Source organism: Orbicella franksi, chromosome 11, assembly GCF_964199315.1.
Source record: "Orbicella franksi chromosome 11, jaOrbFran1.1, whole genome shotgun sequence".
In the NCBI taxonomy this organism is placed as follows: domain Eukaryota; kingdom Metazoa; phylum Cnidaria; class Anthozoa; order Scleractinia; family Merulinidae; genus Orbicella; species Orbicella franksi.
The window spans coordinates 15,995,859-16,019,500 of record NC_138155.1 but is presented as its reverse complement, the minus strand read 5'-3'; the positions used below and the strand labels follow the sequence as shown (position 1 = coordinate 16,019,500).

At 44.5% G+C, this 23,642-nt stretch overlaps 47 non-coding genes across 47 annotated transcripts; all 47 read left to right on the top strand.

Moving 5' to 3' along the window:
• Positions 1-53: 53 nt before the first annotated feature.
• Positions 54-172, top strand: LOC145461255 (5S ribosomal RNA). The gene has a single exon (XR_014040399.1). It is a non-coding gene; the product is annotated as a 5S ribosomal RNA (ribosomal RNA).
• Positions 173-556: 384 nt separating this feature from the next.
• LOC145461254 (5S ribosomal RNA) lies at positions 557-675 on the top strand. The gene has a single exon (XR_014040398.1). It is a non-coding gene; the product is annotated as a 5S ribosomal RNA (ribosomal RNA).
• Positions 676-1,057: 382 nt separating this feature from the next.
• LOC145461253 (5S ribosomal RNA) lies at positions 1,058-1,176 on the top strand. The gene has a single exon (XR_014040397.1). It is a non-coding gene; the product is annotated as a 5S ribosomal RNA (ribosomal RNA).
• A 385-nt stretch (positions 1,177-1,561) lies between these two features.
• On the top strand, positions 1,562-1,680 carry LOC145461252 (5S ribosomal RNA). The gene has a single exon (XR_014040396.1). It is a non-coding gene; the product is annotated as a 5S ribosomal RNA (ribosomal RNA).
• A 384-nt stretch (positions 1,681-2,064) lies between these two features.
• On the top strand, positions 2,065-2,183 carry LOC145461251 (5S ribosomal RNA). The gene has a single exon (XR_014040395.1). It is a non-coding gene; the product is annotated as a 5S ribosomal RNA (ribosomal RNA).
• Positions 2,184-2,567: 384 nt separating this feature from the next.
• Positions 2,568-2,686, top strand: LOC145461250 (5S ribosomal RNA). Its single transcript, XR_014040394.1, has one exon. It is a non-coding gene; the product is annotated as a 5S ribosomal RNA (ribosomal RNA).
• Positions 2,687-3,070: 384 nt separating this feature from the next.
• On the top strand, positions 3,071-3,189 carry LOC145461249 (5S ribosomal RNA). The gene has a single exon (XR_014040393.1). It is a non-coding gene; the product is annotated as a 5S ribosomal RNA (ribosomal RNA).
• A 384-nt stretch (positions 3,190-3,573) lies between these two features.
• On the top strand, positions 3,574-3,692 carry LOC145461248 (5S ribosomal RNA). The gene has a single exon (XR_014040392.1). It is a non-coding gene; the product is annotated as a 5S ribosomal RNA (ribosomal RNA).
• Positions 3,693-4,076: 384 nt separating this feature from the next.
• LOC145461245 (5S ribosomal RNA) lies at positions 4,077-4,195 on the top strand. Its single transcript, XR_014040390.1, has one exon. It is a non-coding gene; the product is annotated as a 5S ribosomal RNA (ribosomal RNA).
• Positions 4,196-4,580: 385 nt separating this feature from the next.
• On the top strand, positions 4,581-4,699 carry LOC145461244 (5S ribosomal RNA). Its single transcript, XR_014040389.1, has one exon. It is a non-coding gene; the product is annotated as a 5S ribosomal RNA (ribosomal RNA).
• A 384-nt stretch (positions 4,700-5,083) lies between these two features.
• On the top strand, positions 5,084-5,202 carry LOC145461243 (5S ribosomal RNA). Its single transcript, XR_014040388.1, has one exon. It is a non-coding gene; the product is annotated as a 5S ribosomal RNA (ribosomal RNA).
• Positions 5,203-5,586: 384 nt separating this feature from the next.
• Positions 5,587-5,705, top strand: LOC145461242 (5S ribosomal RNA). Its single transcript, XR_014040387.1, has one exon. It is a non-coding gene; the product is annotated as a 5S ribosomal RNA (ribosomal RNA).
• Positions 5,706-6,089: 384 nt separating this feature from the next.
• On the top strand, positions 6,090-6,208 carry LOC145461241 (5S ribosomal RNA). Its single transcript, XR_014040386.1, has one exon. It is a non-coding gene; the product is annotated as a 5S ribosomal RNA (ribosomal RNA).
• Positions 6,209-6,593: 385 nt separating this feature from the next.
• On the top strand, positions 6,594-6,712 carry LOC145461239 (5S ribosomal RNA). Its single transcript, XR_014040384.1, has one exon. It is a non-coding gene; the product is annotated as a 5S ribosomal RNA (ribosomal RNA).
• A 384-nt stretch (positions 6,713-7,096) lies between these two features.
• Positions 7,097-7,215, top strand: LOC145461238 (5S ribosomal RNA). Its single transcript, XR_014040383.1, has one exon. It is a non-coding gene; the product is annotated as a 5S ribosomal RNA (ribosomal RNA).
• Positions 7,216-7,599: 384 nt separating this feature from the next.
• On the top strand, positions 7,600-7,718 carry LOC145461237 (5S ribosomal RNA). The gene has a single exon (XR_014040382.1). It is a non-coding gene; the product is annotated as a 5S ribosomal RNA (ribosomal RNA).
• A 385-nt stretch (positions 7,719-8,103) lies between these two features.
• Positions 8,104-8,222, top strand: LOC145461236 (5S ribosomal RNA). The gene has a single exon (XR_014040381.1). It is a non-coding gene; the product is annotated as a 5S ribosomal RNA (ribosomal RNA).
• A 384-nt stretch (positions 8,223-8,606) lies between these two features.
• Positions 8,607-8,725, top strand: LOC145461235 (5S ribosomal RNA). Its single transcript, XR_014040380.1, has one exon. It is a non-coding gene; the product is annotated as a 5S ribosomal RNA (ribosomal RNA).
• A 384-nt stretch (positions 8,726-9,109) lies between these two features.
• On the top strand, positions 9,110-9,228 carry LOC145461233 (5S ribosomal RNA). The gene has a single exon (XR_014040378.1). It is a non-coding gene; the product is annotated as a 5S ribosomal RNA (ribosomal RNA).
• Positions 9,229-9,613: 385 nt separating this feature from the next.
• LOC145461232 (5S ribosomal RNA) lies at positions 9,614-9,732 on the top strand. Its single transcript, XR_014040377.1, has one exon. It is a non-coding gene; the product is annotated as a 5S ribosomal RNA (ribosomal RNA).
• Positions 9,733-10,117: 385 nt separating this feature from the next.
• LOC145461231 (5S ribosomal RNA) lies at positions 10,118-10,236 on the top strand. Its single transcript, XR_014040376.1, has one exon. It is a non-coding gene; the product is annotated as a 5S ribosomal RNA (ribosomal RNA).
• Positions 10,237-10,620: 384 nt separating this feature from the next.
• On the top strand, positions 10,621-10,739 carry LOC145461230 (5S ribosomal RNA). The gene has a single exon (XR_014040375.1). It is a non-coding gene; the product is annotated as a 5S ribosomal RNA (ribosomal RNA).
• A 384-nt stretch (positions 10,740-11,123) lies between these two features.
• LOC145461229 (5S ribosomal RNA) lies at positions 11,124-11,242 on the top strand. The gene has a single exon (XR_014040374.1). It is a non-coding gene; the product is annotated as a 5S ribosomal RNA (ribosomal RNA).
• Positions 11,243-11,626: 384 nt separating this feature from the next.
• Positions 11,627-11,745, top strand: LOC145461228 (5S ribosomal RNA). Its single transcript, XR_014040373.1, has one exon. It is a non-coding gene; the product is annotated as a 5S ribosomal RNA (ribosomal RNA).
• Positions 11,746-12,129: 384 nt separating this feature from the next.
• LOC145461227 (5S ribosomal RNA) lies at positions 12,130-12,248 on the top strand. The gene has a single exon (XR_014040372.1). It is a non-coding gene; the product is annotated as a 5S ribosomal RNA (ribosomal RNA).
• Positions 12,249-12,633: 385 nt separating this feature from the next.
• On the top strand, positions 12,634-12,752 carry LOC145461225 (5S ribosomal RNA). The gene has a single exon (XR_014040371.1). It is a non-coding gene; the product is annotated as a 5S ribosomal RNA (ribosomal RNA).
• A 384-nt stretch (positions 12,753-13,136) lies between these two features.
• Positions 13,137-13,255, top strand: LOC145461224 (5S ribosomal RNA). Its single transcript, XR_014040370.1, has one exon. It is a non-coding gene; the product is annotated as a 5S ribosomal RNA (ribosomal RNA).
• A 385-nt stretch (positions 13,256-13,640) lies between these two features.
• On the top strand, positions 13,641-13,759 carry LOC145461223 (5S ribosomal RNA). Its single transcript, XR_014040369.1, has one exon. It is a non-coding gene; the product is annotated as a 5S ribosomal RNA (ribosomal RNA).
• A 384-nt stretch (positions 13,760-14,143) lies between these two features.
• LOC145461221 (5S ribosomal RNA) lies at positions 14,144-14,262 on the top strand. Its single transcript, XR_014040367.1, has one exon. It is a non-coding gene; the product is annotated as a 5S ribosomal RNA (ribosomal RNA).
• A 385-nt stretch (positions 14,263-14,647) lies between these two features.
• On the top strand, positions 14,648-14,766 carry LOC145461219 (5S ribosomal RNA). Its single transcript, XR_014040366.1, has one exon. It is a non-coding gene; the product is annotated as a 5S ribosomal RNA (ribosomal RNA).
• Positions 14,767-15,150: 384 nt separating this feature from the next.
• Positions 15,151-15,269, top strand: LOC145461218 (5S ribosomal RNA). The gene has a single exon (XR_014040365.1). It is a non-coding gene; the product is annotated as a 5S ribosomal RNA (ribosomal RNA).
• A 385-nt stretch (positions 15,270-15,654) lies between these two features.
• Positions 15,655-15,773, top strand: LOC145461217 (5S ribosomal RNA). The gene has a single exon (XR_014040364.1). It is a non-coding gene; the product is annotated as a 5S ribosomal RNA (ribosomal RNA).
• Positions 15,774-16,157: 384 nt separating this feature from the next.
• Positions 16,158-16,276, top strand: LOC145461216 (5S ribosomal RNA). The gene has a single exon (XR_014040363.1). It is a non-coding gene; the product is annotated as a 5S ribosomal RNA (ribosomal RNA).
• Positions 16,277-16,660: 384 nt separating this feature from the next.
• LOC145461215 (5S ribosomal RNA) lies at positions 16,661-16,779 on the top strand. Its single transcript, XR_014040362.1, has one exon. It is a non-coding gene; the product is annotated as a 5S ribosomal RNA (ribosomal RNA).
• Positions 16,780-17,163: 384 nt separating this feature from the next.
• LOC145461214 (5S ribosomal RNA) lies at positions 17,164-17,282 on the top strand. The gene has a single exon (XR_014040361.1). It is a non-coding gene; the product is annotated as a 5S ribosomal RNA (ribosomal RNA).
• Positions 17,283-17,667: 385 nt separating this feature from the next.
• Positions 17,668-17,786, top strand: LOC145461213 (5S ribosomal RNA). The gene has a single exon (XR_014040360.1). It is a non-coding gene; the product is annotated as a 5S ribosomal RNA (ribosomal RNA).
• Positions 17,787-18,170: 384 nt separating this feature from the next.
• On the top strand, positions 18,171-18,289 carry LOC145461212 (5S ribosomal RNA). The gene has a single exon (XR_014040359.1). It is a non-coding gene; the product is annotated as a 5S ribosomal RNA (ribosomal RNA).
• Positions 18,290-18,674: 385 nt separating this feature from the next.
• On the top strand, positions 18,675-18,793 carry LOC145461211 (5S ribosomal RNA). The gene has a single exon (XR_014040358.1). It is a non-coding gene; the product is annotated as a 5S ribosomal RNA (ribosomal RNA).
• Positions 18,794-19,178: 385 nt separating this feature from the next.
• Positions 19,179-19,297, top strand: LOC145461209 (5S ribosomal RNA). The gene has a single exon (XR_014040356.1). It is a non-coding gene; the product is annotated as a 5S ribosomal RNA (ribosomal RNA).
• Positions 19,298-19,681: 384 nt separating this feature from the next.
• Positions 19,682-19,800, top strand: LOC145461208 (5S ribosomal RNA). The gene has a single exon (XR_014040355.1). It is a non-coding gene; the product is annotated as a 5S ribosomal RNA (ribosomal RNA).
• Positions 19,801-20,185: 385 nt separating this feature from the next.
• Positions 20,186-20,304, top strand: LOC145461207 (5S ribosomal RNA). The gene has a single exon (XR_014040354.1). It is a non-coding gene; the product is annotated as a 5S ribosomal RNA (ribosomal RNA).
• Positions 20,305-20,688: 384 nt separating this feature from the next.
• Positions 20,689-20,807, top strand: LOC145461206 (5S ribosomal RNA). Its single transcript, XR_014040353.1, has one exon. It is a non-coding gene; the product is annotated as a 5S ribosomal RNA (ribosomal RNA).
• A 385-nt stretch (positions 20,808-21,192) lies between these two features.
• On the top strand, positions 21,193-21,311 carry LOC145461205 (5S ribosomal RNA). Its single transcript, XR_014040352.1, has one exon. It is a non-coding gene; the product is annotated as a 5S ribosomal RNA (ribosomal RNA).
• A 384-nt stretch (positions 21,312-21,695) lies between these two features.
• LOC145461617 (5S ribosomal RNA) lies at positions 21,696-21,814 on the top strand. The gene has a single exon (XR_014040744.1). It is a non-coding gene; the product is annotated as a 5S ribosomal RNA (ribosomal RNA).
• A 384-nt stretch (positions 21,815-22,198) lies between these two features.
• LOC145461203 (5S ribosomal RNA) lies at positions 22,199-22,317 on the top strand. Its single transcript, XR_014040351.1, has one exon. It is a non-coding gene; the product is annotated as a 5S ribosomal RNA (ribosomal RNA).
• A 384-nt stretch (positions 22,318-22,701) lies between these two features.
• LOC145461202 (5S ribosomal RNA) lies at positions 22,702-22,820 on the top strand. The gene has a single exon (XR_014040350.1). It is a non-coding gene; the product is annotated as a 5S ribosomal RNA (ribosomal RNA).
• A 385-nt stretch (positions 22,821-23,205) lies between these two features.
• LOC145461201 (5S ribosomal RNA) lies at positions 23,206-23,324 on the top strand. Its single transcript, XR_014040349.1, has one exon. It is a non-coding gene; the product is annotated as a 5S ribosomal RNA (ribosomal RNA).
• Positions 23,325-23,642: the final 318 nt, after the last annotated feature.

The window sequence follows — 23,642 nt, the reverse complement described above, 5'->3', positions numbered from 1 at the left end:
AGAGACTTAAAAGAGAGTCCAAGCAATTGGGCAAGGTTTGAGTTGTTTCTTTCGTCTACGACCACACCACAGGGAACGTACCGGTTCTCGTCCGATCACCGAAGTCAAGTCCTGTTGGGCGGCGTCAGTACCTGGCTGGGTGACCACCTGGGAATACGCCGTGTTGTAGACTTTTGGACCCATTTTGGGACTGGACTCTTCAGAGAAGATTTCCATACGCCTCCACATCATTGATCCCTCTGTTTTCAAAATGTTGTCTTTTTTTTTTTGAATTATTTTTCCAGCAAGTTGACAGCATATTAGAAGATTTTCTTGTTTGATTACAGCACTGCAACACTGAGCAGCACACTGGAGGCAATCTCTTGAATGTGGCTTTGATGACTGACCATTGGAGAATCGCCCTTTTGTGATTTGAAGTCTTAGCTGGCTTTGGAATCTCTGGGTTAAGTAGCCGAGACGTAATTGGAAATTCATCACAACAGCAATTAAAGGCCTTCCTTCTAAGAGACTTAAAAGAGAGTCCAAGCAATTGGGCAAGGTTTGAGTTGTTTCTTTCGTCTACGACCACACCACAGGGAACGTACCGGTTCTCGTCCGATCACCGAAGTCAAGTCCTGTTGGGCGGCGTCAGTACCTGGCTGGGTGACCACCTGGGAATACGCCGTGTTGTAGACTTTTGGACCCATTTTGGGACTGGACTCTTCAGAGAAGATTTCCATACGCCTCCACATCATTGATCCCTCTGTTTTCAAAATGTTGTCTTTTTTTTTGAATTATTTTTCCAGCAAGTTGACAGCATATAAGAAGATTTTCTTGTTTGATTACAGCACTGCAACACTGAGCAGCACACTGGAGGCAATCTCTTGAATGTGGCTTTGATGACTGACCATTGGAGAATCGCCCTTTTGTGATTTGAAGTCTTAGCTGGCTTTGGAATCTCTGGGTTAAGTAGCCGAGACGTAATTGGAAATTCATGACAACAGCAATTAAAGGCCTTCCTTCTAAGAGACTTAAAAGAGAGTCCAAGCAATTGGGCAAGGTTTGAGTTGTTTCTTTCGTCTACGACCACACCACAGGGAACGTACCGGTTCTCGTCCGATCACCGAAGTCAAGTCCTGTTGGGCGGCGTCAGTACCTGGCTGGGTGACCACCTGGGAATACGCCGTGTTGTAGACTTTTGGACCCATTTTGGGACTGGACTCTTCAGAGAAGATTTCCATACGCCTCCACATCATTGATCCCTCTGTTTTCAAAATGTTGTCTTTTTTTTTTTTGAATTATTTTTCCAGCAAGTTGACAGCATATTAGAAGATTTTCTTGTTTGATTACAGCACTGCAACACTGAGCAGCACACTGGAGGCAATCTCTTGAATGTGGCTTTGATGACTGACCATTGGAGAATCGCCCTTTTGTGATTTGAAGTCTTAGCTGGCTTTGGAATCTCTGGGTTAAGTAGCCGAGACGTAATTGGAAATTCATCACAACAGCAATTAAAGGCCTTCCTTCTAAGAGACTTAAAAGAGAGTCCAAGCAATTGGGCAAGGTTTGAGTTGTTTCTTTCGTCTACGACCACACCACAGGGAACGTACCGGTTCTCGTCCGATCACCGAAGTCAAGTCCTGTTGGGCGGCGTCAGTACCTGGCTGGGTGACCACCTGGGAATACGCCGTGTTGTAGACTTTTGGACCCATTTTGGGACTGGACTCTTCAGAGAAGATTTCCATACGCCTCCACATCATTGATCCCTCTGTTTTCAAAATGTTGTCTTTTTTTTTTTGAATTATTTTTCCAGCAAGTTGACAGCATATTAGAAGATTTTCTTGTTTGATTACAGCACTGCAACACTGAGCAGCACACTGGAGGCAATCTCTTGAATGTGGCTTTGATGACTGACCATTGGAGAATCGCCCTTTTGTGATTTGAAGTTTTAGCTGGCTTTGGAATCTCTGGGTTAAGTAGCCGAGACGTAATTGGAAATTCATCACAACAGCAATTAAAGGCCTTCCTTCTAAGAGACTTAAAAGAGAGTCCAAGCAATTGGGCAAGGTTTGAGTTGTTTCTTTCGTCTACGACCACACCACAGGGAACGTACCGGTTCTCGTCCGATCACCGAAGTCAAGTCCTGTTGGGCGGCGTCAGTACCTGGCTGGGTGACCACCTGGGAATACGCCGTGTTGTAGACTTTTGGACCCATTTTGGGACTGGACTCTTCAGAGAAGATTTCCATACGCCTCCACATCATTGATCCCTCTGTTTTCAAAATGTTGTCTTTTTTTTTTTGAATTATTTTTCCAGCAAGTTGACAGCATATTAGAAGATTTTCTTGTTTGATTACAGCACTGCAACACTGAGCAGCACACTGGAGGCAATCTCTTGAATGTGGCTTTGATGACTGACCATTGGAGAATCGCCCTTTTGTGATTTGAAGTCTTAGCTGGCTTTGGAATCTCTGGGTTAAGTAGCCGAGACGTAATTGGAAATTCATCACAACAGCAATTAAAGGCCTTCCTTCTAAGAGACTTAAAAGAGAGTCCAAGCAATTGGGCAAGGTTTGAGTTGTTTCTTTCGTCTACGACCACACCACAGGGAACGTACCGGTTCTCGTCCGATCACCGAAGTCAAGTCCTGTTGGGCGGCGTCAGTACCTGGCTGGGTGACCACCTGGGAATACGCCGTGTTGTAGACTTTTGGACCCATTTTGGGACTGGACTCTTCAGAGAAGATTTCCATACGCCTCCACATCATTGATCCCTCTGTTTTCAAAATGTTGTCTTTTTTTTTTTGAATTATTTTTCCAGCAAGTTGACAGCATATTAGAAGATTTTCTTGTTTGATTACAGCACTGCAACACTGAGCAGCACACTGGAGGCAATCTCTTGAATGTGGCTTTGATGACTGACCATTGGAGAATCGCCCTTTTGTGATTTGAAGTCTTAGCTGGCTTTGGAATCTCTGGGTTAAGTAGCCGAGACGTAATTGGAAATTCATCACAACAGCAATTAAAGGCCTTCCTTCTAAGAGACTTAAAAGAGAGTCCAAGCAATTGGGCAAGGTTTGAGTTGTTTCTTTCGTCTACGACCACACCACAGGGAACGTACCGGTTCTCGTCCGATCACCGAAGTCAAGTCCTGTTGGGCGGCGTCAGTACCTGGCTGGGTGACCACCTGGGAATACGCCGTGTTGTAGACTTTTGGACCCATTTTGGGACTGGACTCTTCAGAGAAGATTTCCATACGCCTCCACATCATTGATCCCTCTGTTTTCAAAATGTTGTCTTTTTTTTTTTGAATTATTTTTCCAGCAAGTTGACAGCATATTAGAAGATTTTCTTGTTTGATTACAGCACTGCAACACTGAGCAGCACACTGGAGGCAATCTCTTGAATGTGGCTTTGATGACTGACCATTGGAGAATCGCCCTTTTGTGATTTGAAGTCTTAGCTGGCTTTGGAATCTCTGGGTTAAGTAGCCGAGACGTAATTGGAAATTCATCACAACAGCAATTAAAGGCCTTCCTTCTAAGAGACTTAAAAGAGAGTCCAAGCAATTGGGCAAGGTTTGAGTTGTTTCTTTCGTCTACGACCACACCACAGGGAACGTACCGGTTCTCGTCCGATCACCGAAGTCAAGTCCTGTTGGGCGGCGTCAGTACCTGGCTGGGTGACCACCTGGGAATACGCCGTGTTGTAGACTTTTGGACCCATTTTGGGACTGGACTCTTCAGAGAAGATTTCCATACGCCTCCACATCATTGATCCCTCTGTTTTCAAAATGTTGTCTTTTTTTTTTTGAATTATTTTTCCAGCAAGTTGACAGCATATTAGAAGATTTTCTTGTTTGATTACAGCACTGCAACACTGAGCAGCACACTGGAGGCAATCTCTTGAATGTGGCTTTGATGACTGACCATTGGAGAATCGCCCTTTTGTGATTTGAAGTCTTAGCTGGCTTTGGAATCTCTGGGTTAAGTAGCCGAGACGTAATTGGAAATTCATCACAACAGCAATTAAAGGCCTTCCTTCTAAGAGACTTAAAAGAGAGTCCAAGCAATTGGGCAAGGTTTGAGTTGTTTCTTTCGTCTACGACCACACCACAGGGAACGTACCGGTTCTCGTCCGATCACCGAAGTCAAGTCCTGTTGGGCGGCGTCAGTACCTGGCTGGGTGACCACCTGGGAATACGCCGTGTTGTAGACTTTTGGACCCATTTTGGGACTGGACTCTTCAGAGAAGATTTCCATACGCCTCCACATCATTGATCCCTCTGTTTTCAAAATGTTGTCTTTTTTTTTTTTGAATTATTTTTCCAGCAAGTTGACAGCATATTAGAAGATTTTCTTGTTTGATTACAGCACTGCAACACTGAGCAGCACACTGGAGGCAATCTCTTGAATGTGGCTTTGATGACTGACCATTGGAGAATCGCCCTTTTGTGATTTGAAGTCTTAGCTGGCTTTGGAATCTCTGGGTTAAGTAGCCGAGACGTAATTGGAAATTCATCACAACAGCAATTAAAGGCCTTCCTTCTAAGAGACTTAAAAGAGAGTCCAAGCAATTGGGCAAGGTTTGAGTTGTTTCTTTCGTCTACGACCACACCACAGGGAACGTACCGGTTCTCGTCCGATCACCGAAGTCAAGTCCTGTTGGGCGGCGTCAGTACCTGGCTGGGTGACCACCTGGGAATACGCCGTGTTGTAGACTTTTGGACCCATTTTGGGACTGGACTCTTCAGAGAAGATTTCCATACGCCTCCACATCATTGATCCCTCTGTTTTCAAAATGTTGTCTTTTTTTTTTTGAATTATTTTTCCAGCAAGTTGACAGCATATTAGAAGATTTTCTTGTTTGATTACAGCACTGCAACACTGAGCAGCACACTGGAGGCAATCTCTTGAATGTGGCTTTGATGACTGACCATTGGAGAATCGCCCTTTTGTGATTTGAAGTCTTAGCTGGCTTTGGAATCTCTGGGTTAAGTAGCCGAGACGTAATTGGAAATTCATCACAACAGCAATTAAAGGCCTTCCTTCTAAGAGACTTAAAAGAGAGTCCAAGCAATTGGGCAAGGTTTGAGTTGTTTCTTTCGTCTACGACCACACCACAGGGAACGTACCGGTTCTCGTCCGATCACCGAAGTCAAGTCCTGTTGGGCGGCGTCAGTACCTGGCTGGGTGACCACCTGGGAATACGCCGTGTTGTAGACTTTTGGACCCATTTTGGGACTGGACTCTTCAGAGAAGATTTCCATACGCCTCCACATCATTGATCCCTCTGTTTTCAAAATGTTGTCTTTTTTTTTTTGAATTATTTTTCCAGCAAGTTGACAGCATATTAGAAGATTTTCTTGTTTGATTACAGCACTGCAACACTGAGCAGCACACTGGAGGCAATCTCTTGAATGTGGCTTTGATGACTGACCATTGGAGAATCGCCCTTTTGTGATTTGAAGTCTTAGCTGGCTTTGGAATCTCTGGGTTAAGTAGCCGAGACGTAATTGGAAATTCATCACAACAGCAATTAAAGGCCTTCCTTCTAAGAGACTTAAAAGAGAGTCCAAGCAATTGGGCAAGGTTTGAGTTGTTTCTTTCGTCTACGACCACACCACAGGGAACGTACCGGTTCTCGTCCGATCACCGAAGTCAAGTCCTGTTGGGCGGCGTCAGTACCTGGCTGGGTGACCACCTGGGAATACGCCGTGTTGTAGACTTTTGGACCCATTTTGGGACTGGACTCTTCAGAGAAGATTTCCATACGCCTCCACATCATTGATCCCTCTGTTTTCAAAATGTTGTCTTTTTTTTTTTGAATTATTTTTCCAGCAAGTTGACAGCATATTAGAAGATTTTCTTGTTTGATTACAGCACTGCAACACTGAGCAGCACACTGGAGGCAATCTCTTGAATGTGGCTTTGATGACTGACCATTGGAGAATCGCCCTTTTGTGATTTGAAGTCTTAGCTGGCTTTGGAATCTCTGGGTTAAGTAGCCGAGACGTAATTGGAAATTCATCACAACAGCAATTAAAGGCCTTCCTTCTAAGAGACTTAAAAGAGAGTCCAAGCAATTGGGCAAGGTTTGAGTTGTTTCTTTCGTCTACGACCACACCACAGGGAACGTACCGGTTCTCGTCCGATCACCGAAGTCAAGTCCTGTTGGGCGGCGTCAGTACCTGGCTGGGTGACCACCTGGGAATACGCCGTGTTGTAGACTTTTGGACCCATTTTGGGACTGGACTCTTCAGAGAAGATTTCCATACGCCTCCACATCATTGATCCCTCTGTTTTCAAAATGTTGTCTTTTTTTTTTTTGAATTATTTTTCCAGCAAGTTGACAGCATATTAGAAGATTTTCTTGTTTGATTACAGCACTGCAACACTGAGCAGCACACTGGAGGCAATCTCTTGAATGTGGCTTTGATGACTGACCATTGGAGAATCGCCCTTTTGTGATTTGAAGTCTTAGCTGGCTTTGGAATCTCTGGGTTAAGTAGCCGAGACGTAATTGGAAATTCATCACAACAGCAATTAAAGGCCTTCCTTCTAAGAGACTTAAAAGAGAGTCCAAGCAATTGGGCAAGGTTTGAGTTGTTTCTTTCGTCTACGACCACACCACAGGGAACGTACCGGTTCTCGTCCGATCACCGAAGTCAAGTCCTGTTGGGCGGCGTCAGTACCTGGCTGGGTGACCACCTGGGAATACGCCGTGTTGTAGACTTTTGGACCCATTTTGGGACTGGACTCTTCAGAGAAGATTTCCATACGCCTCCACATCATTGATCCCTCTGTTTTCAAAATGTTGTCTTTTTTTTTTTGAATTATTTTTCCAGCAAGTTGACAGCATATTAGAAGATTTTCTTGTTTGATTACAGCACTGCAACACTGAGCAGCACACTGGAGGCAATCTCTTGAATGTGGCTTTGATGACTGACCATTGGAGAATCGCCCTTTTGTGATTTGAAGTCTTAGCTGGCTTTGGAATCTCTGGGTTAAGTAGCCGAGACGTAATTGGAAATTCATCACAACAGCAATTAAAGGCCTTCCTTCTAAGAGACTTAAAAGAGAGTCCAAGCAATTGGGCAAGGTTTGAGTTGTTTCTTTCGTCTACGACCACACCACAGGGAACGTACCGGTTCTCGTCCGATCACCGAAGTCAAGTCCTGTTGGGCGGCGTCAGTACCTGGCTGGGTGACCACCTGGGAATACGCCGTGTTGTAGACTTTTGGACCCATTTTGGGACTGGACTCTTCAGAGAAGATTTCCATACGCCTCCACATCATTGATCCCTCTGTTTTCAAAATGTTGTCTTTTTTTTTTTGAATTATTTTTCCAGCAAGTTGACAGCATATTAGAAGATTTTCTTGTTTGATTACAGCACTGCAACACTGAGCAGCACACTGGAGGCAATCTCTTGAATGTGGCTTTGATGACTGACCATTGGAGAATCGCCCTTTTGTGATTTGAAGTCTTAGCTGGCTTTGGAATCTCTGGGTTAAGTAGCCGAGACGTAATTGGAAATTCATCACAACAGCAATTAAAGGCCTTCCTTCTAAGAGACTTAAAAGAGAGTCCAAGCAATTGGGCAAGGTTTGAGTTGTTTCTTTCGTCTACGACCACACCACAGGGAACGTACCGGTTCTCGTCCGATCACCGAAGTCAAGTCCTGTTGGGCGGCGTCAGTACCTGGCTGGGTGACCACCTGGGAATACGCCGTGTTGTAGACTTTTGGACCCATTTTGGGACTGGACTCTTCAGAGAAGATTTCCATACGCCTCCACATCATTGATCCCTCTGTTTTCAAAATGTTGTCTTTTTTTTTTTTGAATTATTTTTCCAGCAAGTTGACAGCATATTAGAAGATTTTCTTGTTTGATTACAGCACTGCAACACTGAGCAGCACACTGGAGGCAATCTCTTGAATGTGGCTTTGATGACTGACCATTGGAGAATCGCCCTTTTGTGATTTGAAGTCTTAGCTGGCTTTGGAATCTCTGGGTTAAGTAGCCGAGACGTAATTGGAAATTCATCACAACAGCAATTAAAGGCCTTCCTTCTAAGAGACTTAAAAGAGAGTCCAAGCAATTGGGCAAGGTTTGAGTTGTTTCTTTCGTCTACGACCACACCACAGGGAACGTACCGGTTCTCGTCCGATCACCGAAGTCAAGTCCTGTTGGGCGGCGTCAGTACCTGGCTGGGTGACCACCTGGGAATACGCCGTGTTGTAGACTTTTGGACCCATTTTGGGACTGGACTCTTCAGAGAAGATTTCCATACGCCTCCACATCATTGATCCCTCTGTTTTCAAAATGTTGTCTTTTTTTTTTTGAATTATTTTTCCAGCAAGTTGACAGCATATTAGAAGATTTTCTTGTTTGATTACAGCACTGCAACACTGAGCAGCACACTGGAGGCAATCTCTTGAATGTGGCTTTGATGACTGACCATTGGAGAATCGCCCTTTTGTGATTTGAAGTCTTAGCTGGCTTTGGAATCTCTGGGTTAAGTAGCCGAGACGTAATTGGAAATTCATCACAACAGCAATTAAAGGCCTTCCTTCTAAGAGACTTAAAAGAGAGTCCAAGCAATTGGGCAAGGTTTGAGTTGTTTCTTTCGTCTACGACCACACCACAGGGAACGTACCGGTTCTCGTCCGATCACCGAAGTCAAGTCCTGTTGGGCGGCGTCAGTACCTGGCTGGGTGACCACCTGGGAATACGCCGTGTTGTAGACTTTTGGACCCATTTTGGGACTGGACTCTTCAGAGAAGATTTCCATACGCCTCCACATCATTGATCCCTCTGTTTTCAAAATGTTGTCTTTTTTTTTTTGAATTATTTTTCCAGCAAGTTGACAGCATATTAGAAGATTTTCTTGTTTGATTACAGCACTGCAACACTGAGCAGCACACTGGAGGCAATCTCTTGAATGTGGCTTTGATGACTGACCATTGGAGAATCGCCCTTTTGTGATTTGAAGTCTTAGCTGGCTTTGGAATCTCTGGGTTAAGTAGCCGAGACGTAATTGGAAATTCATGACAACAGCAATTAAAGGCCTTCCTTCTAAGAGACTTAAAAGAGAGTCCAAGCAATTGGGCAAGGTTTGAGTTGTTTCTTTCGTCTACGACCACACCACAGGGAACGTACCGGTTCTCGTCCGATCACCGAAGTCAAGTCCTGTTGGGCGGCGTCAGTACCTGGCTGGGTGACCACCTGGGAATACGCCGTGTTGTAGACTTTTGGACCCATTTTGGGACTGGACTCTTCAGAGAAGATTTCCATACGCCTCCACATCATTGATCCCTCTGTTTTCAAAATGTTGTCTTTTTTTTTTTTGAATTATTTTTCCAGCAAGTTGACAGCATATTAGAAGATTTTCTTGTTTGATTACAGCACTGCAACACTGAGCAGCACACTGGAGGCAATCTCTTGAATGTGGCTTTGATGACTGACCATTGGAGAATCGCCCTTTTGTGATTTGAAGTCTTAGCTGGCTTTGGAATCTCTGGGTTAAGTAGCCGAGACGTAATTGGAAATTCATCACAACAGCAATTAAAGGCCTTCCTTCTAAGAGACTTAAAAGAGAGTCCAAGCAATTGGGCAAGGTTTGAGTTGTTTCTTTCGTCTACGACCACACCACAGGGAACGTACCGGTTCTCGTCCGATCACCGAAGTCAAGTCCTGTTGGGCGGCGTCAGTACCTGGCTGGGTGACCACCTGGGAATACGCCGTGTTGTAGACTTTTGGACCCATTTTGGGACTGGACTCTTCAGAGAAGATTTCCATACGCCTCCACATCATTGATCCCTCTGTTTTCAAAATGTTGTCTTTTTTTTTTTTGAATTATTTTTCCAGCAAGTTGACAGCATATTAGAAGATTTTCTTGTTTGATTACAGCACTGCAACACTGAGCAGCACACTGGAGGCAATCTCTTGAATGTGGCTTTGATGACTGACCATTGGAGAATCGCCCTTTTGTGATTTGAAGTCTTAGCTGGCTTTGGAATCTCTGGGTTAAGTAGCCGAGACGTAATTGGAAATTCATGACAACAGCAATTAAAGGCCTTCCTTCTAAGAGACTTAAAAGAGAGTCCAAGCAATTGGGCAAGGTTTGAGTTGTTTCTTTCGTCTACGACCACACCACAGGGAACGTACCGGTTCTCGTCCGATCACCGAAGTCAAGTCCTGTTGGGCGGCGTCAGTACCTGGCTGGGTGACCACCTGGGAATACGCCGTGTTGTAGACTTTTGGACCCATTTTGGGACTGGACTCTTCAGAGAAGATTTCCATACGCCTCCACATCATTGATCCCTCTGTTTTCAAAATGTTGTCTTTTTTTTTTTGAATTATTTTTCCAGCAAGTTGACAGCATATTAGAAGATTTTCTTGTTTGATTACAGCACTGCAACACTGAGCAGCACACTGGAGGCAATCTCTTGAATGTGGCTTTGATGACTGACCATTGGAGAATCGCCCTTTTGTGATTTGAAGTCTTAGCTGGCTTTGGAATCTCTGGGTTAAGTAGCCGAGACGTAATTGGAAATTCATGACAACAGCAATTAAAGGCCTTCCTTCTAAGAGACTTAAAAGAGAGTCCAAGCAATTGGGCAAGGTTTGAGTTGTTTCTTTCGTCTACGACCACACCACAGGGAACGTACCGGTTCTCGTCCGATCACCGAAGTCAAGTCCTGTTGGGCGGCGTCAGTACCTGGCTGGGTGACCACCTGGGAATACGCCGTGTTGTAGACTTTTGGACCCATTTTGGGACTGGACTCTTCAGAGAAGATTTCCATACGCCTCCACATCATTGATCCCTCTGTTTTCAAAATGTTGTCTTTTTTTTTTTGAATTATTTTTCCAGCAAGTTGACAGCATATTAGAAGATTTTCTTGTTTGATTACAGCACTGCAACACTGAGCAGCACACTGGAGGCAATCTCTTGAATGTGGCTTTGATGACTGACCATTGGAGAATCGCCCTTTTGTGATTTGAAGTCTTAGCTGGCTTTGGAATCTCTGGGTTAAGTAGCCGAGACGTAATTGGAAATTCATCACAACAGCAATTAAAGGCCTTCCTTCTAAGAGACTTAAAAGAGAGTCCAAGCAATTGGGCAAGGTTTGAGTTGTTTCTTTCGTCTACGACCACACCACAGGGAACGTACCGGTTCTCGTCCGATCACCGAAGTCAAGTCCTGTTGGGCGGCGTCAGTACCTGGCTGGGTGACCACCTGGGAATACGCCGTGTTGTAGACTTTTGGACCCATTTTGGGACTGGACTCTTCAGAGAAGATTTCCATACGCCTCCACATCATTGATCCCTCTGTTTTCAAAATGTTGTCTTTTTTTTTTTGAATTATTTTTCCAGCAAGTTGACAGCATATTAGAAGATTTTCTTGTTTGATTACAGCACTGCAACACTGAGCAGCACACTGGAGGCAATCTCTTGAATGTGGCTTTGATGACTGACCATTGGAGAATCGCCCTTTTGTGATTTGAAGTCTTAGCTGGCTTTGGAATCTCTGGGTTAAGTAGCCGAGACGTAATTGGAAATTCATCACAACAGCAATTAAAGGCCTTGCTTCTAAGAGACTTAAAAGAGAGTCCAAGCAATTGGGCAAGGTTTGAGTTGTTTCTTTCGTCTACGACCACACCACAGGGAACGTACCGGTTCTCGTCCGATCACCGAAGTCAAGTCCTGTTGGGCGGCGTCAGTACCTGGCTGGGTGACCACCTGGGAATACGCCGTGTTGTAGACTTTTGGACCCATTTTGGGACTGGACTCTTCAGAGAAGATTTCCATACGCCTCCACATCATTGATCCCTCTGTTTTCAAAATGTTGTCTTTTTTTTTTTGAATTATTTTTCCAGCAAGTTGACAGCATATTAGAAGATTTTCTTGTTTGATTACAGCACTGCAACACTGAGCAGCACACTGGAGGCAATGTCTTGAATGTGGCTTTGATGACTGACCATTGGAGAATCGCCCTTTTGTGATTTGAAGTCTTAGCTGGCTTTGGAATCTCTGGGTTAAGTAGCCGAGACGTAATTGGAAATTCATGACAACAGCAATTAAAGGCCTTCCTTCTAAGAGACTTAAAAGAGAGTCCAAGCAATTGGGCAAGGTTTGAGTTGTTTCTTTCGTCTACGACCACACCACAGGGAACGTACCGGTTCTCGTCCGATCACCGAAGTCAAGTCCTGTTGGGCGGCGTCAGTACCTGGCTGGGTGACCACCTGGGAATACGCCGTGTTGTAGACTTTTGGACCCATTTTGGGACTGGACTCTTCAGAGAAGATTTCCATACGCCTCCACATCATTGATCCCTCTGTTTTCAAAATGTTGTCTTTTTTTTTTTTGAATTATTTTTCCAGCAAGTTGACAGCATATTAGAAGATTTTCTTGTTTGATTACAGCACTGCAACACTGAGCAGCACACTGGAGGCAATCTCTTGAATGTGGCTTTGATGACTGACCATTGGAGAATCGCCCTTTTGTGATTTGAAGTCTTAGCTGGCTTTGGAATCTCTGGGTTAAGTAGCCGAGACGTAATTGGAAATTCATCACAACAGCAATTAAAGGCCTTCCTTCTAAGAGACTTAAAAGAGAGTCCAAGCAATTGGGCAAGGTTTGAGTTGTTTCTTTCGTCTACGACCACACCACAGGGAACGTACCGGTTCTCGTCCGATCACCGAAGTCAAGTCCTGTTGGGCGGCGTCAGTACCTGGCTGGGTGACCACCTGGGAATACGCCGTGTTGTAGACTTTTGGACCCATTTTGGGACTGGACTCTTCAGAGAAGATTTCCATACGCCTCCACATCATTGATCCCTCTGTTTTCAAAATGTTGTCTTTTTTTTTTTGAATTATTTTTCCAGCAAGTTGACAGCATATTAGAAGATTTTCTTGTTTGATTACAGCACTGCAACACTGAGCAGCACACTGGAGGCAATCTCTTGAATGTGGCTTTGATGACTGACCATTGGAGAATCGCCCTTTTGTGATTTGAAGTCTTAGCTGGCTTTGGAATCTCTGGGTTAAGTAGCCGAGACGTAATTGGAAATTCATCACAACAGCAATTAAAGGCCTTCCTTCTAAGAGACTTAAAAGAGAGTCCAAGCAATTGGGCAAGGTTTGAGTTGTTTCTTTCGTCTACGACCACACCACAGGGAACGTACCGGTTCTCGTCCGATCACCGAAGTCAAGTCCTGTTGGGCGGCGTCAGTACCTGGCTGGGTGACCACCTGGGAATACGCCGTGTTGTAGACTTTTGGACCCATTTTGGGACTGGACTCTTCAGAGAAGATTTCCATACGCCTCCACATCATTGATCCCTCTGTTTTCAAAATGTTGTCTTTTTTTTTTTTGAATTATTTTTCCAGCAAGTTGACAGCATATTAGAAGATTTTCTTGTTTGATTACAGCACTGCAACACTGAGCAGCACACTGGAGGCAATCTCTTGAATGTGGCTTTGATGACTGACCATTGGAGAATCGCCCTTTTGTGATTTGAAGTCTTAGCTGGCTTTGGAATCTCTGGGTTAAGTAGCCGAGACGTAATTGGAAATTCATCACAACAGCAATTAAAGGCCTTCCTTCTAAGAGACTTAAAAGAGAGTCCAAGCAATTGGGCAAGGTTTGAGTTGTTTCTTTCGTCTACGACCACACCACAGGGAACGTACCGGTTCTCGTCCGATCACCGAAGTCAAGTCCTGTTGGGCGGCGTCAGTACCTGGCTGGGTGACCACCTGGGAATACGCCGTGTTGTAGACTTTTGGACCCATTTTGGGACTGGACTCTTCAGAGAAGATTTCCATACGCCTCCACATCATTGATCCCTCTGTTTTCAAAATGTTGTCTTTTTTTTTTTGAATTATTTTTCCAGCAAGTTGACAGCATATTAGAAGATTTTCTTGTTTGATTACAGCACTGCAACACTGAGCAGCACACTGGAGGCAATCTCTTGAATGTGGCTTTGATGACTGACCATTGGAGAATCGCCCTTTTGTGATTTGAAGTCTTAGCTGGCTTTGGAATCTCTGGGTTAAGTAGCCGAGACGTAATTGGAAATTCATCACAACAGCAATTAAAGGCCTTCCTTCTAAGAGACTTAAAAGAGAGTCCAAGCAATTGGGCAAGGTTTGAGTTGTTTCTTTCGTCTACGACCACACCACAGGGAACGTACCGGTTCTCGTCCGATCACCGAAGTCAAGTCCTGTTGGGCGGCGTCAGTACCTGGCTGGGTGACCACCTGGGAATACGCCGTGTTGTAGACTTTTGGACCCATTTTGGGACTGGACTCTTCAGAGAAGATTTCCATACGCCTCCACATCATTGATCCCTCTGTTTTCAAAATGTTGTCTTTTTTTTTTTTGAATTATTTTTCCAGCAAGTTGACAGCATATTAGAAGATTTTCTTGTTTGATTACAGCACTGCAACACTGAGCAGCACACTGGAGGCAATCTCTTGAATGTGGCTTTGATGACTGACCATTGGAGAATCGCCCTTTTGTGATTTGAAGTCTTAGCTGGCTTTGGAATCTCTGGGTTAAGTAGCCGAGACGTAATTGGAAATTCATCACAACAGCAATTAAAGGCCTTCCTTCTAAGAGACTTAAAAGAGAGTCCAAGCAATTGGGCAAGGTTTGAGTTGTTTCTTTCGTCTACGACCACACCACAGGGAACGTACCGGTTCTCGTCCGATCACCGAAGTCAAGTCCTGTTGGGCGGCGTCAGTACCTGGCTGGGTGACCACCTGGGAATACGCCGTGTTGTAGACTTTTGGACCCATTTTGGGACTGGACTCTTCAGAGAAGATTTCCATACGCCTCCACATCATTGATCCCTCTGTTTTCAAAATGTTGTCTTTTTTTTTTTGAATTATTTTTCCAGCAAGTTGACAGCATATTAGAAGATTTTCTTGTTTGATTACAGCACTGCAACACTGAGCAGCACACTGGAGGCAATCTCTTGAATGTGGCTTTGATGACTGACCATTGGAGAATCGCCCTTTTGTGATTTGAAGTCTTAGCTGGCTTTGGAATCTCTGGGTTAAGTAGCCGAGACGTAATTGGAAATTCATCACAACAGCAATTAAAGGCCTTCCTTCTAAGAGACTTAAAAGAGAGTCCAAGCAATTGGGCAAGGTTTGAGTTGTTTCTTTCGTCTACGACCACACCACAGGGAACGTACCGGTTCTCGTCCGATCACCGAAGTCAAGTCCTGTTGGGCGGCGTCAGTACCTGGCTGGGTGACCACCTGGGAATACGCCGTGTTGTAGACTTTTGGACCCATTTTGGGACTGGACTCTTCAGAGAAGATTTCCATACGCCTCCACATCATTGATCCCTCTGTTTTCAAAATGTTGTCTTTTTTTTTTTTGAATTATTTTTCCAGCAAGTTGACAGCATATTAGAAGATTTTCTTGTTTGATTACAGCACTGCAACACTGAGCAGCACACTGGAGGCAATCTCTTGAATGTGGCTTTGATGACTGACCATTGGAGAATCGCCCTTTTGTGATTTGAAGTCTTAGCTGGCTTTGGAATCTCTGGGTTAAGTAGCCGAGACGTAATTGGAAATTCATCACAACAGCAATTAAAGGCCTTCCTTCTAAGAGACTTAAAAGAGAGTCCAAGCAATTGGGCAAGGTTTGAGTTGTTTCTTTCGTCTACGACCACACCACAGGGAACGTACCGGTTCTCGTCCGATCACCGAAGTCAAGTCCTGTTGGGCGGCGTCAGTACCTGGCTGGGTGACCACCTGGGAATACGCCGTGTTGTAGACTTTTGGACCCATTTTGGGACTGGACTCTTCAGAGAAGATTTCCATACGCCTCCACATCATTGATCCCTCTGTTTTCAAAATGTTGTCTTTTTTTTTTTGAATTATTTTTCCAGCAAGTTGACAGCATATTAGAAGATTTTCTTGTTTGATTACAGCACTGCAACACTGAGCAGCACACTGGAGGCAATCTCTTGAATGTGGCTTTGATGACTGACCATTGGAGAATCGCCCTTTTGTGATTTGAAGTCTTAGCTGGCTTTGGAATCTCTGGGTTAAGTAGCCGAGACGTAATTGGAAATTCATGACAACAGCAATTAAAGGCCTTCCTTCTAAGAGACTTAAAAGAGAGTCCAAGCAATTGGGCAAGGTTTGAGTTGTTTCTTTCGTCTACGACCACACCACAGGGAACGTACCGGTTCTCGTCCGATCACCGAAGTCAAGTCCTGTTGGGCGGCGTCAGTACCTGGCTGGGTGACCACCTGGGAATACGCCGTGTTGTAGACTTTTGGACCCATTTTGGGACTGGACTCTTCAGAGAAGATTTCCATACGCCTCCACATCATTGATCCCTCTGTTTTCAAAATGTTGTCTTTTTTTTTTTGAATTATTTTTCCAGCAAGTTGACAGCATATTAGAAGATTTTCTTGTTTGATTACAGCACTGCAACACTGAGCAGCACACTGGAGGCAATCTCTTGAATGTGGCTTTGATGACTGACCATTGGAGAATCGCCCTTTTGTGATTTGAAGTCTTAGCTGGCTTTGGAATCTCTGGGTTAAGTAGCCGAGACGTAATTGGAAATTCATCACAACAGCAATTAAAGGCCTTCCTTCTAAGAGACTTAAAAGAGAGTCCAAGCAATTGGGCAAGGTTTGAGTTGTTTCTTTCGTCTACGACCACACCACAGGGAACGTACCGGTTCTCGTCCGATCACCGAAGTCAAGTCCTGTTGGGCGGCGTCAGTACCTGGCTGGGTGACCACCTGGGAATACGCCGTGTTGTAGACTTTTGGACCCATTTTGGGACTGGACTCTTCAGAGAAGATTTCCATACGCCTCCACATCATTGATCCCTCTGTTTTCAAAATGTTGTCTTTTTTTTTTTGAATTATTTTTCCAGCAAGTTGACAGCATATTAGAAGATTTTCTTGTTTGATTACAGCACTGCAACACTGAGCAGCACACTGGAGGCAATCTCTTGAATGTGGCTTTGATGACTGACCATTGGAGAATCGCCCTTTTGTGATTTGAAGTCTTAGCTGGCTTTGGAATCTCTGGGTTAAGTAGCCGAGACGTAATTGGAAATTCATCACAACAGCAATTAAAGGCCTTCCTTCTAAGAGACTTAAAAGAGAGTCCAAGCAATTGGGCAAGGTTTGAGTTGTTTCTTTCGTCTACGACCACACCACAGGGAACGTACCGGTTCTCGTCCGATCACCGAAGTCAAGTCCTGTTGGGCGGCGTCAGTACCTGGCTGGGTGACCACCTGGGAATACGCCGTGTTGTAGACTTTTGGACCCATTTTGGGACTGGACTCTTCAGAGAAGATTTCCATACGCCTCCACATCATTGATCCCTCTGTTTTCAAAATGTTGTCTTTTTTTTTTTTGAATTATTTTTCCAGCAAGTTGACAGCATATTAGAAGATTTTCTTGTTTGATTACAGCACTGCAACACTGAGCAGCACACTGGAGGCAATCTCTTGAATGTGGCTTTGATGACTGACCATTGGAGAATCGCCCTTTTGTGATTTGAAGTCTTAGCTGGCTTTGGAATCTCTGGGTTAAGTAGCCGAGACGTAATTGGAAATTCATGACAACAGCAATTAAAGGCCTTCCTTCTAAGAGACTTAAAAGAGAGTCCAAGCAATTGGGCAAGGTTTGAGTTGTTTCTTTCGTCTACGACCACACCACAGGGAACGTACCGGTTCTCGTCCGATCACCGAAGTCAAGTCCTGTTGGGCGGCGTCAGTACCTGGCTGGGTGACCACCTGGGAATACGCCGTGTTGTAGACTTTTGGACCCATTTTGGGACTGGACTCTTCAGAGAAGATTTCCATACGCCTCCACATCATTGATCCCTCTGTTTTCAAAATGTTGTCTTTTTTTTTTTGAATTATTTTTCCAGCAAGTTGACAGCATATTAGAAGATTTTCTTGTTTGATTACAGCACTGCAACACTGAGCAGCACACTGGAGGCAATCTCTTGAATGTGGCTTTGATGACTGACCATTGGAGAATCGCCCTTTTGTGATTTGAAGTCTTAGCTGGCTTTGGAATCTCTGGGTTAAGTAGCCGAGACGTAATTGGAAATTCATCACAACAGCAATTAAAGGCCTTCCTTCTAAGAGACTTAAAAGAGAGTCCAAGCAATTGGGCAAGGTTTGAGTTGTTTCTTTCGTCTACGACCACACCACAGGGAACGTACCGGTTCTCGTCCGATCACCGAAGTCAAGTCCTGTTGGGCGGCGTCAGTACCTGGCTGGGTGACCACCTGGGAATACGCCGTGTTGTAGACTTTTGGACCCATTTTGGGACTGGACTCTTCAGAGAAGATTTCCATACGCCTCCACATCATTGATCCCTCTGTTTTCAAAATGTTGTCTTTTTTTTTTTTGAATTATTTTTCCAGCAAGTTGACAGCATATTAGAAGATTTTCTTGTTTGATTACAGCACTGCAACACTGAGCAGCACACTGGAGGCAATCTCTTGAATGTGGCTTTGATGACTGACCATTGGAGAATCGCCCTTTTGTGATTTGAAGTCTTAGCTGGCTTTGGAATCTCTGGGTTAAGTAGCCGAGACGTAATTGGAAATTCATCACAACAGCAATTAAAGGCCTTCCTTCTAAGAGACTTAAAAGAGAGTCCAAGCAATTGGGCAAGGTTTGAGTTGTTTCTTTCGTCTACGACCACACCACAGGGAACGTACCGGTTCTCGTCCGATCACCGAAGTCAAGTCCTGTTGGGCGGCGTCAGTACCTGGCTGGGTGACCACCTGGGAATACGCCGTGTTGTAGACTTTTGGACCCATTTTGGGACTGGACTCTTCAGAGAAGATTTCCATACGCCTCCACATCATTGATCCCTCTGTTTTCAAAATGTTGTCTTTTTTTTTTTTGAATTATTTTTCCAGCAAGTTGACAGCATATTAGAAGATTTTCTTGTTTGATTACAGCACTGCAACACTGAGCAGCACACTGGAGGCAATCTCTTGAATGTGGCTTTGATGACTGACCATTGGAGAATCGCCCTTTTGTGATTTGAAGTCTTAGCTGGCTTTGGAATCTCTGGGTTAAGTAGCCGAGACGTAATTGGAAATTCATCACAACAGCAATTAAAGGCCTTCCTTCTAAGAGACTTAAAAGAGAGTCCAAGCAATTGGGCAAGGTTTGAGTTGTTTCTTTCGTCTACGACCACACCACAGGGAACGTACCGGTTCTCGTCCGATCACCGAAGTCAAGTCCTGTTGGGCGGCGTCAGTACCTGGCTGGGTGACCACCTGGGAATACGCCGTGTTGTAGACTTTTGGACCCATTTTGGGACTGGACTCTTCAGAGAAGATTTCCATACGCCTCCACATCATTGATCCCTCTGTTTTCAAAATGTTGTCTTTTTTTTTTTGAATTATTTTTCCAGCAAGTTGACAGCATATTAGAAGATTTTCTTGTTTGATTACAGCACTGCAACACTGAGCAGCACACTGGAGGCAATCTCTTGAATGTGGCTTTGATGACTGACCATTGGAGAATCGCCCTTTTGTGATTTGAAGTCTTAGCTGGCTTTGGAATCTCTGGGTTAAGTAGCCGAGACGTAATTGGAAATTCATGACAACAGCAATTAAAGGCCTTCCTTCTAAGAGACTTAAAAGAGAGTCCAAGCAATTGGGCAAGGTTTGAGTTGTTTCTTTCGTCTACGACCACACCACAGGGAACGTACCGGTTCTCGTCCGATCACCGAAGTCAAGTCCTGTTGGGCGGCGTCAGTACCTGGCTGGGTGACCACCTGGGAATACGCCGTGTTGTAGACTTTTGGACCCATTTTGGGACTGGACTCTTCAGAGAAGATTTCCATACGCCTCCACATCATTGATCCCTCTGTTTTCAAAATGTTGTCTTTTTTTTTTTTGAATTATTTTTCCAGCAAGTTGACAGCATATTAGAAGATTTTCTTGTTTGATTACAGCACTGCAACACTGAGCAGCACACTGGAGGCAATCTCTTGAATGTGGCTTTGATGACTGACCATTGGAGAATCGCCCTTTTGTGATTTGAAGTCTTAGCTGGCTTTGGAATCTCTGGGTTAAGTAGCCGAGACGTAATTGGAAATTCATCACAACAGCAATTAAAGGCCTTCCTTCTAAGAGACTTAAAAGAGAGTCCAAGCAATTGGGCAAGGTTTGAGTTGTTTCTTTCGTCTACGACCACACCACAGGGAACGTACCGGTTCTCGTCCGATCACCGAAGTCAAGTCCTGTTGGGCGGCGTCAGTACCTGGCTGGGTGACCACCTGGGAATACGCCGTGTTGTAGACTTTTGGACCCATTTTGGGACTGGACTCTTCAGAGAAGATTTCCATACGCCTCCACATCATTGATCCCTCTGTTTTCAAAATGTTGTCTTTTTTTTTTTGAATTATTTTTCCAGCAAGTTGACAGCATATTAGAAGATTTTCTTGTTTGATTACAGCACTGCAACACTGAGCAGCACACTGGAGGCAATCTCTTGAATGTGGCTTTGATGACTGACCATTGGAGAATCGCCCTTTTGTGATTTGAAGTCTTAGCTGGCTTTGGAATCTCTGGGTTAAGTAGCCGAGACGTAATTGGAAATTCATCACAACAGCAATTAAAGGCCTTCCTTCTAAGAGACTTAAAAGAGAGTCCAAGCAATTGGGCAAGGTTTGAGTTGTTTCTTTCGTCTACGACCACACCACAGGGAACGTACCGGTTCTCGTCCGATCACCGAAGTCAAGTCCTGTTGGGCGGCGTCAGTACCTGGCTGGGTGACCACCTGGGAATACGCCGTGTTGTAGACTTTTGGACCCATTTTGGGACTGGACTCTTCAGAGAAGATTTCCATACGCCTCCACATCATTGATCCCTCTGTTTTCAAAATGTTGTCTTTTTTTTTTTTGAATTATTTTTCCAGCAAGTTGACAGCATATTAGAAGATTTTCTTGTTTGATTACAGCACTGCAACACTGAGCAGCACACTGGAGGCAATCTCTTGAATGTGGCTTTGATGACTGACCATTGGAGAATCGCCCTTTTGTGATTTGAAGTCTTAGCTGGCTTTGGAATCTCTGGGTTAAGTAGCCGAGACGTAATTGGAAATTCATCACAACAGCAATTAAAGGCCTTCCTTCTAAGAGACTTAAAAGAGAGTCCAAGCAATTGGGCAAGGTTTGAGTTGTTTCTTTCGTCTACGACCACACCACAGGGAACGTACCGGTTCTCGTCCGATCACCGAAGTCAAGTCCTGTTGGGCGGCGTCAGTACCTGGCTGGGTGACCACCTGGGAATACGCCGTGTTGTAGACTTTTGGACCCATTTTGGGACTGGACTCTTCAGAGAAGATTTCCATACGCCTCCACATCATTGATCCCTCTGTTTTCAAAATGTTGTCTTTTTTTTTTTGAATTATTTTTCCAGCAAGTTGACAGCATATTAGAAGATTTTCTTGTTTGATTACAGCACTGCAACACTGAGCAGCACACTGGAGGCAATCTCTTGAATGTGGCTTTGATGACTGACCATTGGAGAATCGCCCTTTTGTGATTTGAAGTCTTAGCTGGCTTTGGAATCTCTGGGTTAAGTAGCCGAGACGTAATTGGAAATTCATGACAACAGCAATTAAAGGCCTTCCTTCTAAGAGACTTAAAAGAGAGTCCAAGCAATTGGGCAAGGTTTGAGTTGTTTCTTTCGTCTACGACCACACCACAGGGAACGTACCGGTTCTCGTCCGATGACCGAAGTCAAGTCCTGTTGGGCGGCGTCAGTACCTGGCTGGGTGACCACCTGGGAATACGCCGTGTTGTAGACTTTTGGACCCATTTTGGGACTGGACTCTTCAGAGAAGATTTCCATACGCCTCCACATCATTGATCCCTCTGTTTTCAAAATGTTGTCTTTTTTTTTTTGAATTATTTTTCCAGCAAGTTGACAGCATATTAGAAGATTTTCTTGTTTGATTACAGCACTGCAACACTGAGCAGCACACTGGAGGCAATCTCTTGAATGTGGCTTTGATGACTGACCATTGGAGAATCGCCCTTTTGTGATTTGAAGTCTTAGCTGGCTTTGGAATCTCTGGGTTAAGTAGCCGAGACGTAATTGGAAATTCATGACAACAGCAATTAAAGGCCTTCCTTCTAAGAGACTTAAAAGAGAGTCCAAGCAATTGGGCAAGGTTTGAGTTGTTTCTTTCGTCTACGACCACACCACAGGGAACGTACCGGTTCTCGTCCGATCACCGAAGTCAAGTCCTGTTGGGCGGCGTCAGTACCTGGCTGGGTGACCACCTGGGAATACGCCGTGTTGTAGACTTTTGGACCCATTTTGGGACTGGACTCTTCAGAGAAGATTTCCATACGCCTCCACATCATTGATCCCTCTGTTTTCAAAATGTTGTCTTTTTTTTTTTGAATTATTTTTCCAGCAAGTTGACAGCATATTAGAAGATTTTCTTGTTTGATTACAGCACTGCAACACTGAGCAGCACACTGGAGGCAATCTCTTGAATGTGGCTTTGATGACTGACCATTGGAGAATCGCCCTTTTGTGATTTGAAGTCTTAGCTGGCTTTGGAATCTCTGGGTTAAGTAGCCGAGACGTAATTGGAAATTCATCACAACAGCAATTAAAGGCCTTCCTTCTAAGAGACTTAAAAGAGAGTCCAAGCAATTGGGCAAGGTTTGAGTTGTTTCTTTCGTCTACGACCACACCACAGGGAACGTACCGGTTCTCGTCCGATCACCGAAGTCAAGTCCTGTTGGGCGGCGTCAGTACCTGGCTGGGTGACCACCTGGGAATACGCCGTGTTGTAGACTTTTGGACCCATTTTGGGACTGGACTCTTCAGAGAAGATTTCCATACGCCTCCACATCATTGATCCCTCTGTTTTCAAAATGTTGTCTTTTTTTTTTTTGAATTATTTTTCCAGCAAGTTGACAGCATATTAGAAGATTTTCTTGTTTGATTACAGCACTGCAACACTGAGCAGCACACTGGAGGCAATCTCTTGAATGTGGCTTTGATGACTGACCATTGGAGAATCGCCCTTTTGTGATTTGAAGTCTTAGCTGGCTTTGGAATCTCTGGGTTAAGTAGCCGAGACGTAATTGGAAATTCATCACAACAGCAATTAAAGGCCTTCCTTCTAAGAGACTTAAAAGAGAGTCCAAGCAATTGGGCAAGGTTTGAGTTGTTTCTTTCGTCTACGACCACACCACAGGGAACGTACCGGTTCTCGTCCGATCACCGAAGTCAAGTCCTGTTGGGCGGCGTCAGTACCTGGCTGGGTGACCACCTGGGAATACGCCGTGTTGTAGACTTTTGGACCCATTTTGGGACTGGACTCTTCAGAGAAGATTTCCATACGCCTCCACATCATTGATCCCTCTGTTTTCAAAATGTTGTCTTTTTTTTTTTGAATTATTTTTCCAGCAAGTTGACAGCATATTAGAAGATTTTCTTGTTTGATTACAGCACTGCAACACTGAGCAGCACACTGGAGGCAATCTCTTGAATGTGGCTTTGATGACTGACCATTGGAGAATCGCCCTTTTGTGATTTGAAGTCTTAGCTGGCTTTGGAATCTCTGGGTTAAGTAGCCGAGACGTAATTGGAAATTCATGACAACAGCAATTAAA